The sequence below is a fragment of the Patella vulgata genome, chromosome 3, assembly GCF_932274485.2.
Source record: "Patella vulgata chromosome 3, xgPatVulg1.2, whole genome shotgun sequence".
NCBI classification, from domain to species: domain Eukaryota; kingdom Metazoa; phylum Mollusca; class Gastropoda; family Patellidae; genus Patella; species Patella vulgata.
The window spans coordinates 46,001,053-46,017,741 of NC_065881.2; the positions used below are offsets into that span (position 1 = coordinate 46,001,053).

Sequence of the window (16,689 nt, forward strand, 5' to 3'; positions counted from 1 at the left end):
ATGAATTCAACAAATGTCTTCATTAACGACAAACTCATCTGCCATTAGTCGGGTGTAAGAATTTCATTGTCGTTGATTGGTTCTTTTGCTGTATATAATAGTTCTTATATCGTTATGTTACAGGTCGAGGACGGGCGCCAATGCTTAATGTCAAAGGTGATAAACTACAACTAGAATCTCTCGATGTTTGAGATAATGAAGATTGCTACCAATAAAAAAAAGTGATCGTTCCCAATCAGATCGCCATTTGTTGTTGCTGTGGTCAACGCTCGCTAAGCTTTGACATTGCTCGGATACTTATCTGTCCACTTCTATACATTGAATATCCATTATTTAGCATCACGGTAAGTCCATGTTACTTTATATCTACATAAGAGTACATAGGAGAACTGATTGTTATTAACATGTAACTTTCGCTACAGCCTGCTCGTATAAAAATCAATAGAATTTCATATATATACTAATATTACTACTAGGTGGCCTACAATATCAGCTTGTATATTTTACTAGTAACACATAGCTCCATTCATACGGTGGAAATATTAATTTTATTTGCTGACTGGTTATAGAAGAAAATTTAATAATAATCCGTTATTTGTACAAGTGAACGTGGTATATCGTCGGGAAAATATCTAATTGTTTTTCTCTCGTTAATAAAGGTAAGTTTGATTATTTACAATTATCATCATATATTCCAGTATTAAAATATAGATTGCCAGTTTTATATTGTCATTTTGTTTATAATGCGTGTACATAGAAAACTTGTCATTCAGTCGCTAAGATGTCATAATGAAATCACGACAGAGCATTACGATATGAAATTTTGTTATTTTACCATTTTATATTACATGGCCAGACACATTATTTTTTTTCTTTGAGTTAAGATTAATCCCAAATAATGATCCCCCACACGTTTAAGAGAAGTTCCCGGCGAGTTGGAAAAAGGGGGCGGGAGTGGGGGGGGGGGGGCTTTTCATCCCGAGTTTATGAGTCACTCGGGGGTTGATCACTTGGAAGTGTTAATCCCTTTTTAATACAAGTCTGTTTTCTTGAGGACGATAACTATGGAATTGAAGTCAAACAATTGAAATTAAAGTTTATAGAGTTATGAGATGTTTATTTTTATATAAAAGGAACTCGATCTTCAAGTTATCTTGACAGGCAAAATTAAAACGCCAACGTTAATAACCTGTTATGAATCGTTTTTGAAAAAGAAATTAATGATACAGATATTTAAAAGCATTATGTAAAGATGTTATTTAGTGGGTTATTCAATGTACTAAGCATTATTCTTTACTAGGGAAGAAATTAAAGAATGTAAACAAAATCTGATTAGCCAAATATGAATGCGCAGCAATATTTTCATGAATAACAGGTATTTTGTAAACAAAAGGCTTGGTATTAATGATAAACAATGTAAACATGGATGTCGTATCATAAAAAATGAAGGTGGAGTGTGGTGGCAATACATAGTTCATGCAGTACTTTATTTTTTGCACTATGATTACATTTATACGGACGGAGGTAAATGTTTCAAAGCTACCCGTATAGGATCTTCGATGTAAATGTTGCGCCCATATAACGACAAATAACAAATATAATTTTCATAACTTTACTCTTAATGTCAACAACAATATGAATTGTGACACAAAAAATCTCATATATGTCTTGACTTGCAATGGCCTTCAAAATTTTGAAGTACACAACCATCGACAGGATTGTAATATTGAATATGGGCCCTTATTTGTAAATAGACATATCTTTAGATGTGCAAAACACCTACAGGTCAAATTTCAAATTTTCCCTTTTTATAAATAAAAGTCGAGGAAATGTTCTGGACCATCTAGAGGTCACAATTTATTTCCGATTTGCGCTTATCGGGCCGTAACTTTTAGGATTATGGATCGTGATTGTACGAGGTAGCAATTTTTATCTTATTTTCAAAATCGTTCAAATATATCACAGTTACCCCATAATTATGGTTGAGTCCGAATTTCCGGAAAATCGGACTGAAACTTCCCGTCAAATGGCCGCTACCCTTTACGCAAATAGTGTAAAAGTATGTAATACCAAGGTTGTAACAATTTTTATCCGATTTCCATGAAACTTAAAACGAGTGTTGGCTGAATTCAAGTCTGTTGCCCATCGGACCTTCCGTTCTAGAGTTATGCCAAATGCCTTTTACGCCAAATGTGAAATATGAATGAAGTTTGTGGACCTGCCAGAGGCGACAATTTTTCCCCGATTTATGAGATAAAAATTAAACTACGTGTTGAGGATCAAAAGTTCTTGGATGAGTTTCACTTTGGTACGCATGGAATCTTCCATTGTAGAGTTTTAGCCCCTTCTATAGAATGTTAGAAAAACTCTACCCCGTCGTGTTTCAATTAGCCAATCTGTCATAGATACAACGGAAATGGAATGGAATGAAATATTCGACTGCTCAGTAAAGTTAACTAATCGCGACCCTCGCAACTGGGTGGGAGGGGGGGGGGGTCTTAACCCAGGGGGATCTACTTCTAGAAGTCTCACTTCTATGTTAAAATCGGGTCTCTTCCAATTACGTCACCGTATCTAACTGAATGGTTGCTTGCGTGCAATAACCTGGAGAAAAGGGTACTTGCGGCCAAATTATTGGCGGGGGGGGGGGCACTCCGCCGGGTCTGGGTCGTGCTAATAATTTTGAACCCTGAGCATTGTCCATATCTAGACTAGTGTAATTGGAGTGGGGAATATCTGTAATTTTTTAATAAGGTACAGAATACACTAGTATAAAGCACAACATAACTCGGGGGTTGGGCTATACTGTATGCCGAAGACGCAGCCAGGTTTTGAATGCATCTGTCTCTTTCATCAGACTATATCACGGACACAACTAGGCTTTGAGGGCATTAATTTATTTCAACAGACAATGACAGACACAGGTACGCATTTAGTCTCTATCATACAGACTAAATGACATGTGCATCATGTCGCCTCCGATAAACCGGTTCTAGTTCACATCATTAATAATGTTGGACTGGATGATATTGCGCCCCACTAAATGTCTATGAAGGTAAACAAATATTTTGAGAATAAAGTTTTATAAACTGATTTGATAAAATTAATATACCTGTGCATATCATTTTTTTTACATACAATGTATTGTGTGTCTTGTTCGTGTTTTTTTCTTATGTGTGGAGCGGTCCTTCTTATCAAGAAATGCTTATACTATATGCTATATATTTGAAGAAAACTTAAATGGAATAATACATTGTGTATAAAAATTCAAGTTAATGGATTGGCCATAAATAATTGACTGTGAAACCTCATACCAGAACATTTAAGCGACATGATAAATGATGACCCATTTTCTGTGTTATGTGGGCAATCAGTGGAATAGATGTAATTCCAATGACTTCTAAACATTGACGTTCGCTTTTCGCCGACTTAAATACTTAAGGGCAGTGCGGGTGGAATGAACTTAGTCAACCTCAGTCCATTCTAAAATGAGAAAGATTCGTCAATAGGAAGTTTGTAGATAAGGAATACGTGTCTTTAGTCAAACTAAAAGGATCGTAAAGTTGAAACTAATTAACACGGGAAACATTTTCCACGTTCTTTCTACATGATTGCTGCTTCCTTAACCTTGAGGAAAACCCCACTAAACGCATTTTAAAATTACCAGGGCATAAGACCTGATCAGTTGATGAAATTGATATACTGGTTTAGCTGAATTTGTAAGGAAAGTATGAATGTAAAAGTGATGGGAATTATTAGATTGGTCCACCACGCTGATCGTCTGCCACGCTAATCACGCAACCATTTTGATTTGGATAAAAATAAAAACTTCTATTGATTACGTATATCCTCGTCCGGATTTCTAGTTATTTGTCATGTGTGGTACCCCCCCCCCCCCATGTGGCTATTAAATCTTGGAGTTATTTTGAGCATGACCTGCGAAACAGCTGTTGGTGCCTGGCAACTATATTTCTGAGAGATCTGTTACCGATGAGACCAATGCCCCTTTTGACTACACTAACGTGCGCCAAGCATCAACTGTATAGTTGCAAAGAAATGTTACGTGACGTATTTAGTCAATACATTATGTCAAATACGTATATAATGATGGTGGGTTTATTATGACTTATGTAATGGTTAAATGAGTCATTAGTATATAATAATATAACACTTAACTAATTATTTTGACTTGTTTTCTTGTGAGTCATTTTGTTTACCTTAAATTCAATTCAGTCAAACAGTATAATAATTATGATTAACCTGGTTTAGTTCCCAGTTTCCTGCAAGAAAGCAAGATTTTAATTTGGCAGAACGACAGATTTCAGTGTCGAATTAGATCCTTGTTATTCTGCAGTAGAGAATTACTACAATAAATTTTAAAAATACCATACCGCCAGCGCATAATTTTAAAAAGAACAACGAACAATTTATTTTTTTCGGTATGTTCACCAAGATCTCCCTAGCTAGACAACAAAATCAATATCTTTCCATTAATTAGGAAAATTTACAGGGAATAAATAATTAGACCAAATATGAATAACAGCTTATTATTATATTCCAACTGACTTTTCTCGCGGTATAAAAGACAATTGAGACAGATTTATGGATTCAGATATAAGCATACACCCAGGGCACGTATCAGTATAGGGTATATTAAAAGGGGAAGAAGAGTTAGTAGGAACTACCGTATATAGTACCCGTTTCGGGTTTCAAACCGCCTTCGCTTCAGATTCTATAAGATTAATTTAAAGGAGCTAAATTGTTAATATTTGGGACCTACAAATTGACACAAATGGGTCGCAACGTATATAATAATGTAATATGAATGTATAAAAAAATGATTTACATTCAATCGTTTCCGTTTTTACTCTAATTTCAAAACAGTTATGTTCGGCGAAATACGCCAGAAGCCTCAATCGAATGGCAATCTCTAGCGTCTGGTTATTCCAGTCTACACCAATAATATTTATTGCGCATGCTGTTCAGAGAAGAATATGGGGTTACCGTTTGACATGACTTGTGGAATATGTCTAACCTCGTTCTTCCGAGTCGCTTGTTACAAAATGCGCTGAAACGCATTATGGTACACGATTCGTGTACCAATCGTAAAATGTTTATTTTGTTTTAAATATTGAATATCAGATGCCCATCATTTTCCGGTAAGATCGCAACACCAATGTTGATTAAAAACTGACAAATAATTCGTGTTTTCATTGTCGAATGTTTTGGATGATATTGAGCTACTTTAAACTATAAAATGTCTCTGTTTCATTGATTTTTAAAGTTTGACACTGTACTAATTAGAACGACAAAATTTAATTTTATATACCTATCTTATCATAATTTGTCTAGTTCGGGCATTCAAATCACCTCAGTCACATATTTCTGGAAATCTTAAAATAATATTTTGCCAACCAGTAAGTGGGCATACAGAATATCACCCTGGTGGTTTGAGTTGTCGCGATTCTGCTTGTAAAATTACTTCCAGATTTTATATTAATGATCAAACTTCTTTGCATATAATATGCCAACTTTGACTTGGACGCAAGGGTTATATTTGATGTTTAATACCATTATTGTACAGAGGCAATGCATCATATATATACAAAACTCCAAACACTTTATCAATAAATCACAAATGACACGCAAGGTGCCCTTTACGTGTAATTCGTATTAAGTCGTTAATAATATCATTATTAGCTTCATTTATGAAGAAATATGAAATGACAGGCTATCTTCTCGCGACATCCATTCCTTAGAATAGAAAAAAAATGAAATGAAATGAAATGGTGTTTAACGTCCCAGAGTTCTGCTCCGACTGGGCTAATGAAGACTGGAAAATTATAACGTAAGCCTATTCAATATTTTAGTTCATTGGGAATAGAAATTGTGTAAAGTTTCAATGTTATTATATTATTAGAAAGAGTAACAACTAAACTAATGAGACAGATATATATATTTAACTATCTGTATTACCCGTCTTCACTAGCCCAGTTCGGGGCAGAATATTAGGACGTTAAAACTCATTTCATTTCATTTCCCTTTTGTATGAACTAATATAGAATACATTTTATTTTAGTTTCGTCTATTGGACTGATCAGTCAGTGATTTGCATCTAAATTTCAGCAAATTCTGATAATTAGTTTGATATTATATAGAAATAGTGTGTAGTAGGACTCTGTTTTGTGCGTATTTATTAAACTTATCAATTAATAATTTGTAGTTGTAGAAAATATTATTAGTCTATGATAAGAGTGTCAAGAGAAAGGTTAAGGGACTTGAATAAATAGAAGTTATTATGATTTCTCCTGATAACATAAACCATGATTTGATGTGAGAGTTTCAGTACTGGTGATTGCGGGGGTGGGGGTAATCACATGTCACATTTCTAGTATAAAATAAATAGAGATGTCTAATTAATAAATTCATTAAACCAGCTTTATCAGTACCTTGATTAATTCATCATATAGGCCAGTTCCATATAATGTTACATGATTAATGTATACAGTGTCCATTAACTTCGTAAAACATCCCTTTATCATACTTACATACATTGATCAACATCTTTTGTCATCATCAGTGTCAATTAATTGATAATGGAAAAGTATTTCTTCTCTTATATATCTAAATACCGGTTGTCACATGCTACTGCTTCTCATGTTACAAACTTTCCTTTTATTTCAAAAATGGTGTTCTTTTGACCTTATGTTCACTAATGAGATAGTATAGCAATTGACGTATACAATTACGTAGCTTATATCTGTCTTAAATAGATACCAAATTAAACCAATATTATCCCGAACATTTTTCTTTTAGACCGAGATTATTAAATAAATCACATTTCTATGGAAGCCGATAAGTACCCCTTCGCTTCTTCTTGTTTTCGCGTTAACTAAGTGCGGAGGCGAAGCCAAGAAGTCGCAACAAATGGTCCCCTCGCCCCGTCGTGGCTTCGTTTTGCTTTGAGGCAAGAAATATTTACTTCTAAGTGAAGGCAAGAAGTCGCTCGAAAATTTTTCTTTTATAACGTGATTATTTAATAAATCACATTTCTATGGAGGCCGATAAGTACCCCTTCGCTTCTTCGCGACAAGTAGTCCTAATCTCGCAAGAAGTATTCGGTGCTAAGCTAAGACGTCGAAACCTTCCTATAGAGAAGCAATGCCGCGACGGAGTGGTTTCTTGGTTCCGCCTTTCTTAAGGGTACTTACCGGCTTCCATACCTTTGAAATTTTAGATGGTTAAAGCCTTAAATATCTTTATAGCCGCCCCTCGATTATTAAAACCAGGGGCCTGTTTCACGAAATTTTAACTAAGATAAAATCCAAATTTTAGTAATTTGATTGGATAATATTAGATTGATTTTCACTCACTTGAAATTCTTAAGAAATATCTGATTATTTAGAATTAGAAAGAAATAATTCTAAAATGGAGAGTCAGCCAATTTTATTTTATTAAGTGTTATGTCAATCTAATGACCTGGCGTGGTATTTATTATCATGACGTGATCTAATAAGTATTGATATTTCAGTTGTTGATATTAAATATATTTTGTAGTATAAATATAAAGCAGTAGGTGAAATATCTAATATAGAACACGTGTTACATACTTATATACGACACCTATATACTGATCAATATACATCAAACAACTGGCGATAACACTGTCATCTGTCACACATACTTATAGTCATAAAAATGGTGGTTAGTTTTTCTTGCTGAGAAATTGATGCATTTTCCTTGATCAGCTCTAAATATTATTCTCAGCAGCATCACAATGCCTATAAGAGCTATAAAGTATTTTATTTTTTCCACAGAATTATATTTCTGGTAGTATTGTCGTACCCGCCAGTTTCAAACTATATGCTCAACCGAATTTCTTGAGATGTCCATATTATTTTTAGACACTCCCATCCTTGAATATTTCACTGTAAGCAATAGCACTATTGTGACACTATCGTGTGTCACAGTATCCCATCAGACTTTCACGTTGTGTATTTTTTTTAAATAGATCAATTAATTCTGGAACATTGTGTTGCTATAACTATGTTTATATATCTGTATAACACCCATAATACAAAGGTTATAGAAAACTAAACACACAGCCATGGCATTAAATATAAGCTAAATATAAATTCCCTATCACTTACCGTGTGTTCTGTGGCGAGAATTAGGCTCTCCTTTTTAAGTCTATATGATGATCACTGCGCCCTCTCAGCCGAGGTGGCTAAAGGTATATCTCTCAAAGAACCCTGCATGATGTCTCTATCCCAGCCTCTAAGCTCAGGAGGTTATGGATATGCCTTCTAAGAAGCCCGAATGATGTCTCTCTACCCAGGCCTTCTAAGAACCCCACATGATGTCTGAAGCAAATGTAATGATATTTTATAGGCATTGAGTAACTGGATAGAGCAATAAACTAAATCAGTAATTGTTCTTCCATAAGTATGTGTTATAGTTTATTAGTTTGAAGCAAATGTAATTTATATAAAACGTTTGGATACGTCATCTATTAGGGCGGGCCATTACCATGGTAAGTGTTTTATTCGGACACCCATTTACGTCAACCTTATTTGATAAAATTGGGCTATTCTTTACTATACAAGATTGTCGGATACCTCTGACCAGATTTCTGCCCATTAACGTAATAGAATATCATTTTTAACGAAACGTGAAAATGGTAATCCACTTCCAGACATGGATGGTGGCAGAACTGTGAATGAGTCAGTCTAGGAAAGTAGAATCTTGCAAAGTACCTAATTAGCCCCAATCTGGTTGTCCATACATTAAACAGGCCACCTTTCATAGAACTAAAATAACCCCTATAGACATATTGTATTACACTATAACATATGTTTAGAATTTTAATGGTTGCCTTTGATTGGTGATGGATATTTTGATGTCGACATATTTAGTCTGTGCAATCAAATATATTCTGACAGCCTAGATACACGTCAGCAAACTACAACTTGCAATGCAAGTTGAAATACAATCACTCATGCCAAGACGATGAACGCCAGGCCTATAAGTTCAACATATCTGCAAAATAAAGTGTATAATATAGACGAAAATGAGCACTTTGTAAACGAGATATCGTGGTCAACTGTTTTCTTCCTTAGACAATTTTTTGCAGGACAAAGCAAGATTATTATCATTCATACTTAATATTTTCGCGTGTAATCTCATGTCACCAAGGACCTAGCGATAAACACATAATGGGGCCTTTCATCATTTCTCATAAATCTTGTCTGCGTTATTCTAAGGAATGTCAAAATATTTGACAAGCCAAAGTTCTTTATTATTTTTATATATGTATTTCCAATCAAGTCTGTGAAATTTGATCCACTCATATTTTTTGTAAACTACTACAATACATTTGCACCCATCTAGAAAGTTGATCCGCATCTATCGTCTGCCAGGAATCAATATTTTGCAACAGTTTGTCATTTGTTTTCAAAACAGACATTCCGGGCTTGAATTTATACTCGAACATCACGAGGGCGGAAGATTTAACCCATAATGCGAGAGAGGTTATTTCCTGGCATGGTAATGAGGCTTACTAGCGGCCAAATCACTGAACAAAAACACGAGTCTGGAATAGTTCTTTACCAATTTAGAGCCTGCCTGAACTAAGTTAGATATGAACAGTGCATGTATACGTAGAATGTCTGCATTTAATGGCCAAAGCTTTCTCGTTTCACTAAACCTTTTCATGTCGAATCACGTATGCAAATAGAGCGGAAAATCACAAGGATCTGTGTATGGTGCCAAAGATACCCGTACTATTATGTAGAATTACGTGGCTGTTATATTTAATGTTCAGTAACGAGAGTGAATAAACTGGGTATAATAGCTTTTAGCCTGAGACAAAAGTGAACTAAATTTACTAGACAAGTATAATTGAACTAACCATTATTTCATTAGTTAGATGGTGACAATTAGTGGGGGACGTTTTACCATGCAGCTGATTTAATACATCTAAGCGGTCTAATCATTTTCTGTGTCGATAGGCCCCGATATCAGAACCCATCAAAATCAATGTATTTTCCATTTCATCGTAGACGACTCTTCTAATTGAGAGTTATTGTGTGGTGACACTGGTTTGGTTATACCAATTTTCGACTAATATCCCTGGACCTAGTAATATCCCTTTTATATCATCTATGAATTGAATACTGGAGCATAAATAGATTATATCGTCTATCCATAAACTTTAAAGAAGATCTGTTGCCACACGTTTTGTGTTAAAAATTGTTTTTATTTACGTCAATATTTGCAAGCACATGTTACGTACATTTATATTTTATCACCCAATAATACATTCTACAGTAGATATCGCTTGTGTGATATATTTCATAATCTACTGCGATATCTCCTTAGGAGATATCGCTTTACATGAATTTGATTGGTCAGTTGAAAAGGAACTACTTTTTTTTATTTTGTTATTCAATTGACCTTGATGGAAACACTGGGTCAATATAAAGGACTTTGCAATGGTTGAATTGCTGTCAAAAAATGATGTATCACTACGCCGTAATGTTCAGTAAAAGTGAAATCTACAGCAAAGAATTATATTTATCTATTTGTGCATGTAAGAAGGGATTGGATGATAAATAAAATCTCCTACTCGTCTTTTTTTTGATATAAAAAAATATCAACACTGGTTGATAAAGTGAAAAAAACTCGGCAGAGCCTCGTTTTTTGTTACTTTATCAACTTGTGTTGATATTTTTTGATATAAAAAAAAGACTGGTAGGAGATTCTCTATATAAAAAAAATAGAATTCTGTGCATTCCGAAAAAGAAGAATTGAACACCGAAAAAAGAAGCCGAGACGACAGTGCTCTTTTCGTAGAAACGCTCTCTATAGTCTGTCCAAGCCAATAACAGATGACAATATGTAGAATCTAGTAATATCTATTAACGTTATATTTCTATTCATTAAAAGTAACTCGTTCATGGACATTTCAGTCAATTTGTTTAGTTATTTCTAATCTAATTAATTAATTCTAAAATTTTATATCCGATAATTTATTTAATGAACGCAAAAGCAAAACCATTACTACGTGTACTTAGGTGGAGATGTATCTGGTCGGTTTTGTTTTTATCGTTCAGAAAACATTATCAATAAGCACTTCTGTGTAGTATTCTTATCACGCATAGCCATGGTAACCAATATTAAGAAAACATCAACATGTAGTAATTATGTTGTTTTCAGTTCCCGAGAAGACTGTGACCAGTTCGATAGAATGAGAACAATTATGGACTTTGGGTTATTATCACCCTTTTTGGTGAAAGTCAATAGTCGTGGTTGTTTGTCGTCTGACGATGATTAATGCTCATTTGTAAAATGTTCAGCCTTTATCTATAAACACATTGGCGTACCAAGGAAGTTAACTGAGTGTCACGTGTTGATATTCAAAGCAGCCTTCTATCCGCCTACTACAGGATGTCAGAATTATGCTGCCAATTCGTCGGTTAAAGATAATTTTAAACCATCAACTAGCAGGTGGCCATTAGAGTACAGTTATTTCCGGAAAGACAAAACAAGGACATGTTAAAGTATCAGGCTATCTACGATTCAAAACGAAATATAGATTTGGAACAACTAGGAATTGCAAGCGTTTTATACATGACCCTATTTATTTTAAAATCCTTGGTATGCGCCATGTTGTATTAAAGTACATTTTGGAAGAGCCCTATTACTTGTCTTTGGCGATCTCTTGGGTGCGTGTCGGTACGTTCTGGTACAATTTTGTGAGTTTGGATGCGATCTGGTCACAATAGGGACTATTTGGTCTCCCGTTCAGATACGTTCCGAAAGGATTGTCCCTATTGAGTCCACGATCTGGTGCATGCAGATAAGTTCGGATACGTTTCTATACAATCATCTGCAGGAACCGAAACCCTCTTTGCGTTAAGATACGATTGTGCGGTCGCGATGTCTTTCATGGTCTGAATCGAGACAATTTGAGCTACGATTGGACCCCGACGGGTATATATACAGCACGATTAGATGCGACCCTTCGAGCTGAGCTTTGTTACGACCCAATACAATCTGAAGCGATAAGCACGATTGACAATTAATCGTCTTGATCGTAGAACATTAAGAACCGTCCAAAACTTTTCTACGATCAACACGATTTCAGTAGTAGCGAGAATCGTGTTAGTGGTAACCTAGCATAAGTGAGACTGATACTTTCCATATTTAAGGCTACATCTGGACATCTGGGTATAGTTGGTCGTGTAGATGCATTCGTATTTGTATACACTGAACGGAATCCATCTGAAAATGTTTATTTATGGTTATTAATCAACTAGATAGATATGACCAAGGCATTAATCGTATGTCTTCAATAATGACAACCCTGCTTTACTGACTATTTTGGTGTCAAATACTTTTTTACCATAGGAATATACCTATGTAATCAGAAACAATTAATATACAACAAATAAATTGTTGTCTGAAACCAGATTAGACTAGAACTTCCATTATAGCTAAGTTAACGATATTGTTTTAACTAATCTGCGAGTTTCTTTTTCTTAAATACAACCACATCGCAACATATAGTTTATAAATTCTCGGAATTCGGAACCTTTCCTTAATTCTACATAAATGAAGCTATTTTACGAAAAGTAATTTCCCGTTAATGACCTTGCGGCACAACGGCGTAAATCATTTCTTACACTATGATGTCACATAAACCAAATGTGACTTATAGAATGATTGGTCGAACAAATTAATCAGGTTGGTCTCTATACTAGATGTGTTTTTCCCGGTATTGGGTCACGGAGTTCAACCACTTGTGTAAGCACATAATCTGTTAAAGGTCTCTACTTAGTTGCCACTTACCCGTCAGATCAATTGAAAATCACTCGCCTGTTTGTGATAAAAGTGGCAATCATCGTGATTCCGTTATATTTCGGGCGATTTGCCTTTTAAAGGTAGAATGATGAGTTTCAAGACAATTGCTTTAAGCTTGACTCACATGCCAGCTATTTATTAAAGGTGACGTATAAACATTTAAAAAACCTTACTTACATGAGTTCTTTTGGAATATTTTTATCTAGAGAGGAATTGGCGTAGATTACGCTGGACTGTATGGACGGCACAATGGGTGGACTTGAAGAACTATTTCATTTTACGAATACAAGACGTTTATATTACAGATGACGAAAATAATATATATGGACAAAAGGCCGCCCGTCGTACGCAAATATTGTAAATATATGGTATATCAAGGTTGTGGACCCTCTAGAGTACAGAATTTTGATCCGATTTTGATGAAACTTGAAATACATCTTTATGTCCCAAATATCTGTCCATGTCGATATTCGCACATTTCAGACTATAACTCCCTGCATTATGACCCTTGCATATTCGTCCAAATAGTCCAAAAATGAAAGCCGAAGAAGATCCATTGAGAAATAACCGAGATAAAGGTAATCTAAGATTATTTTTTGTCACTTCCCGATTGTCAAAAATAACCCAATTTATATTTAATAAATAGATTCACGGAGGCCAACCACACCTACCTTGGCAGAATATTTGCACCATGCACAATTTTGGCTGCAAACTCTGACTATACCCCCCCCCCCCCCCGAAAAAAAAATAATGAAAACACTTACGAAAACAGTATGTTTAGAAGAATGTAGTTATTTTGTATGCAATGTCGATCCAGGTCATATATTATTAAAACAATAAATGTACCCGGATGATTAATCAATATGCGATTTATGAGCATGGGACCCTATAGATTAGTATATGAAATGATCTTGTAGCCTTTTCTAACGGTGACCGTTAAAGCTAGTCGCTTTTATGAAAGCTTAAGTTATCTTTTCTATAACGTGCTGATGTTTTAAAGACGTCAATATTCAGTGCCTTTAAATATTGGCCAGCCTCGATATCTTTTTAGAAAGTGCTGATGTTTTTAAAGCCGTCAATACTCAGTGCCTTTGAATAGTGGCCAGTCTCGATATCTTTTTAGAAAGTGCTGATGCTTTTCAAGCCACCAATATTCATTGGCTTTAAATATTTGCCAGCCTGGATATCTTTTAGAAAGTGTTGTTTTTTCTTAACTCCCACACAACCATTCCTGAAAGTTAACTCTCGCGGAATTTTTCCATGTTTAAAAATCCAAGTATTGATATCGATCATGCATTAGCGGAAGGACCACAGCTGGCTTCCTACCGAATCTTTTGGCCGTCGCAAAAAGAAATAAACCACAGCCTTGTTAATTGGAATAACATGTGTACAATTTATATAAAGATATTTTCATCAATAAATGACGTCTTGACCTTTGTGAATGTAACAAAAAGTCAACTAGGGTGCTATACAAATTCCAAAGCTTTAATTAACAACGCAAATGGCATGCGTGGTTGTTCCAATATATTTGATAGAACAAAGTATAAAAGCTATTGGAGAATATAAGAAACCAGCAATGGGATACGTATAAATATTATTCAACTATTGGGTTTTCGATTCTCGTGTTTATGTGTACACTATGACCATATTTTACATTTAAGAGGTTTTTTTCTTGAAATCGATATTTTCTTTAGGAGATTAAGCTGTTTCTATCGCAATGTTTGCATATTCAGATTAAAATGCAAATGAACATCAGATAACAGTCTTTTAGCATTCCCCATCGAATGCTAACTAGTTATAATTGTGTATTCTTGTGCTGTAATAATGTTTAGTTTTCTTTTAAATTATTAAAAGATCAAAAAGTATAATATTTGATTATGTCCATCTGAAGACGAAGCATATTAAATGCGGTTTGTATTTTATACAAGAAAGAAGTAATATATAGCATCTTATCAATTTATTGTATGGAAACTATGAGTGTTTTTGTTTTGTTTTGATTAATACATCCTAATATACACGTACTTCAATTGTTTACTGAAGAATGCATTTAAAAAACATCTAATTTTAAACTGTATATTACTTTTAGCAAAATTTAGAATATTTAACAATTATTTTATTAACCATAACAGTAAAAAATAAAGCAGACTGGAAAAAAATTCTAAATGGTATAATATATTGTAATTTAATCACCATATAAAAGTCATAAAAATTACTATTATTTAAATTCGGCAGTGTTTATCCAATTTCAATAAAGGGTAATTTAATTTGAGAAAACCATTTAAATGGTTAATTCTAGATTTAAAATTCTATTATCGTTGCTAAGGAAAAGGTATTATCGTTAGTCAGTGAAGGGAATTAATGCTCACAAAGCGTATAATTGGTGAATACGATTAACTTGACTAATTCTAATGTTCTAGCCATTGTTGCAAAAGGGCGTTTGGTGGTTGACCATTTCCTGAATACAAATCGCCGTCAGTAGAAACACAATACGTTTCGCATACTAGATGTGCCAAACCTAGTAAACCATTACACAATCAACAGAACAAGTAATATAGTTCTGGAGGTGATCATACATGTAGGTATACGCCACCAGATAAAATCCTTTTCTGAAAAGAGGTATTCAATAATCATCTATATAGTTTATATTTGCAACGATGTTATAGTATAGCGAAGCACATCTGCTCCTTTTTTCGCTTTACAAATAAATATTGATTCAGAAAACCACAGATATAGCATTTCATTATATTGAAAATGCAAAGCGCTTCACGGATATTATCATTCTTTGAAAAGCATTCATGAAAGGTGCAACCAGGCAGATCGTTTACATATATAACATATATATCATATGTAAAAACTGGTGTTTGTAATTAAGCACAAGATTGCATTTGGATTGGGGGTGGGGGTGGATGCCCGTATGGTTAGCACGTGGTTTCGATTCCCGGTTGTATGTGACAAGGAGTAGGGTCGCCTTACCAACCTCGTGGGTTTTCTCCGGGTCCTCCGGTTTCCTCCCACTGCTAAACACCCCTACGCGCAAGCGAATTATTCAAATAAAATTGAACCATGTGTTAGTCCCGAAATGACCTAGTTTGTGTCGAGTGGACGTTAACCCCCCCCTCTCTCTCTCTCTCTCTCTCTCTATCTCTCGCATTTGGATTGTATAGGCATCAGATTTAGAAATCAATTTGTAAAAAAATAAATCTGTTTTTAAAGTAGTGAACGCCTACAGGTGACGAATGTTTGGTAATATTCTGAAAATTGATATGATCCGCCCACAGCTACTCTCAATATTAATTTTATGCAACATTTGGGGATCGACGAAATCTATTAATAGTTCTAAAGAACGGATTACAAAATAAATAAAAAAGCCTTTAATTATCTAGTTTCTGTTATTTTCCTGCTGTGTACATATGTGTGCTGTGAAACCATATTCTTGTATTTTTGTAGTAGTATTTTCGATGATGGTCAAATGTCGGGAGAGTTAGGCATTCTTTATTTATTGTTGTTCAAATGTCAATTTAGAGGGCTATCTATTATATACATGTATCATTGATGAAGTTGTTGTTGTTGAACTCTTGTTTCGTACACGAACCTAGAGCTATACATATATATGGCCTTTAATTAACTATTTAGATTGTAGGGATTATCTCTTGTAAACGTGTTCAGGGTTTACAAGTCCCATGAGTAATTTCAAGAATAATTCCGTCCCTTGAAAGAATAGACACCGTGTGGAGACACGTTACGCTATCCTAATCGGAGAAAATACGTTCCGTGTTGAATATACCGTGTACTAATTGTGACACGAGCATAATCTTCAGAGATAAC

At 34.6% G+C, this 16,689-nt stretch overlaps 1 protein-coding gene across 1 annotated transcript in view; it reads left to right on the top strand.

The window, feature by feature from the left end:
- The first annotated feature begins 534 nt into the window (after nt 1-534).
- LOC126814599 (small conductance calcium-activated potassium channel protein 3) overlaps nt 535-16,689 on the top strand; it is a 32,519-nt gene continuing 16,364 nt past the window's right edge. The window contains exon 1 of the mRNA XM_050539866.2: nt 535-659. The gene's annotated coding sequence lies outside the window, so the exon portion shown is untranslated. The remainder of the gene's footprint in view (nt 660-16,689) is intronic.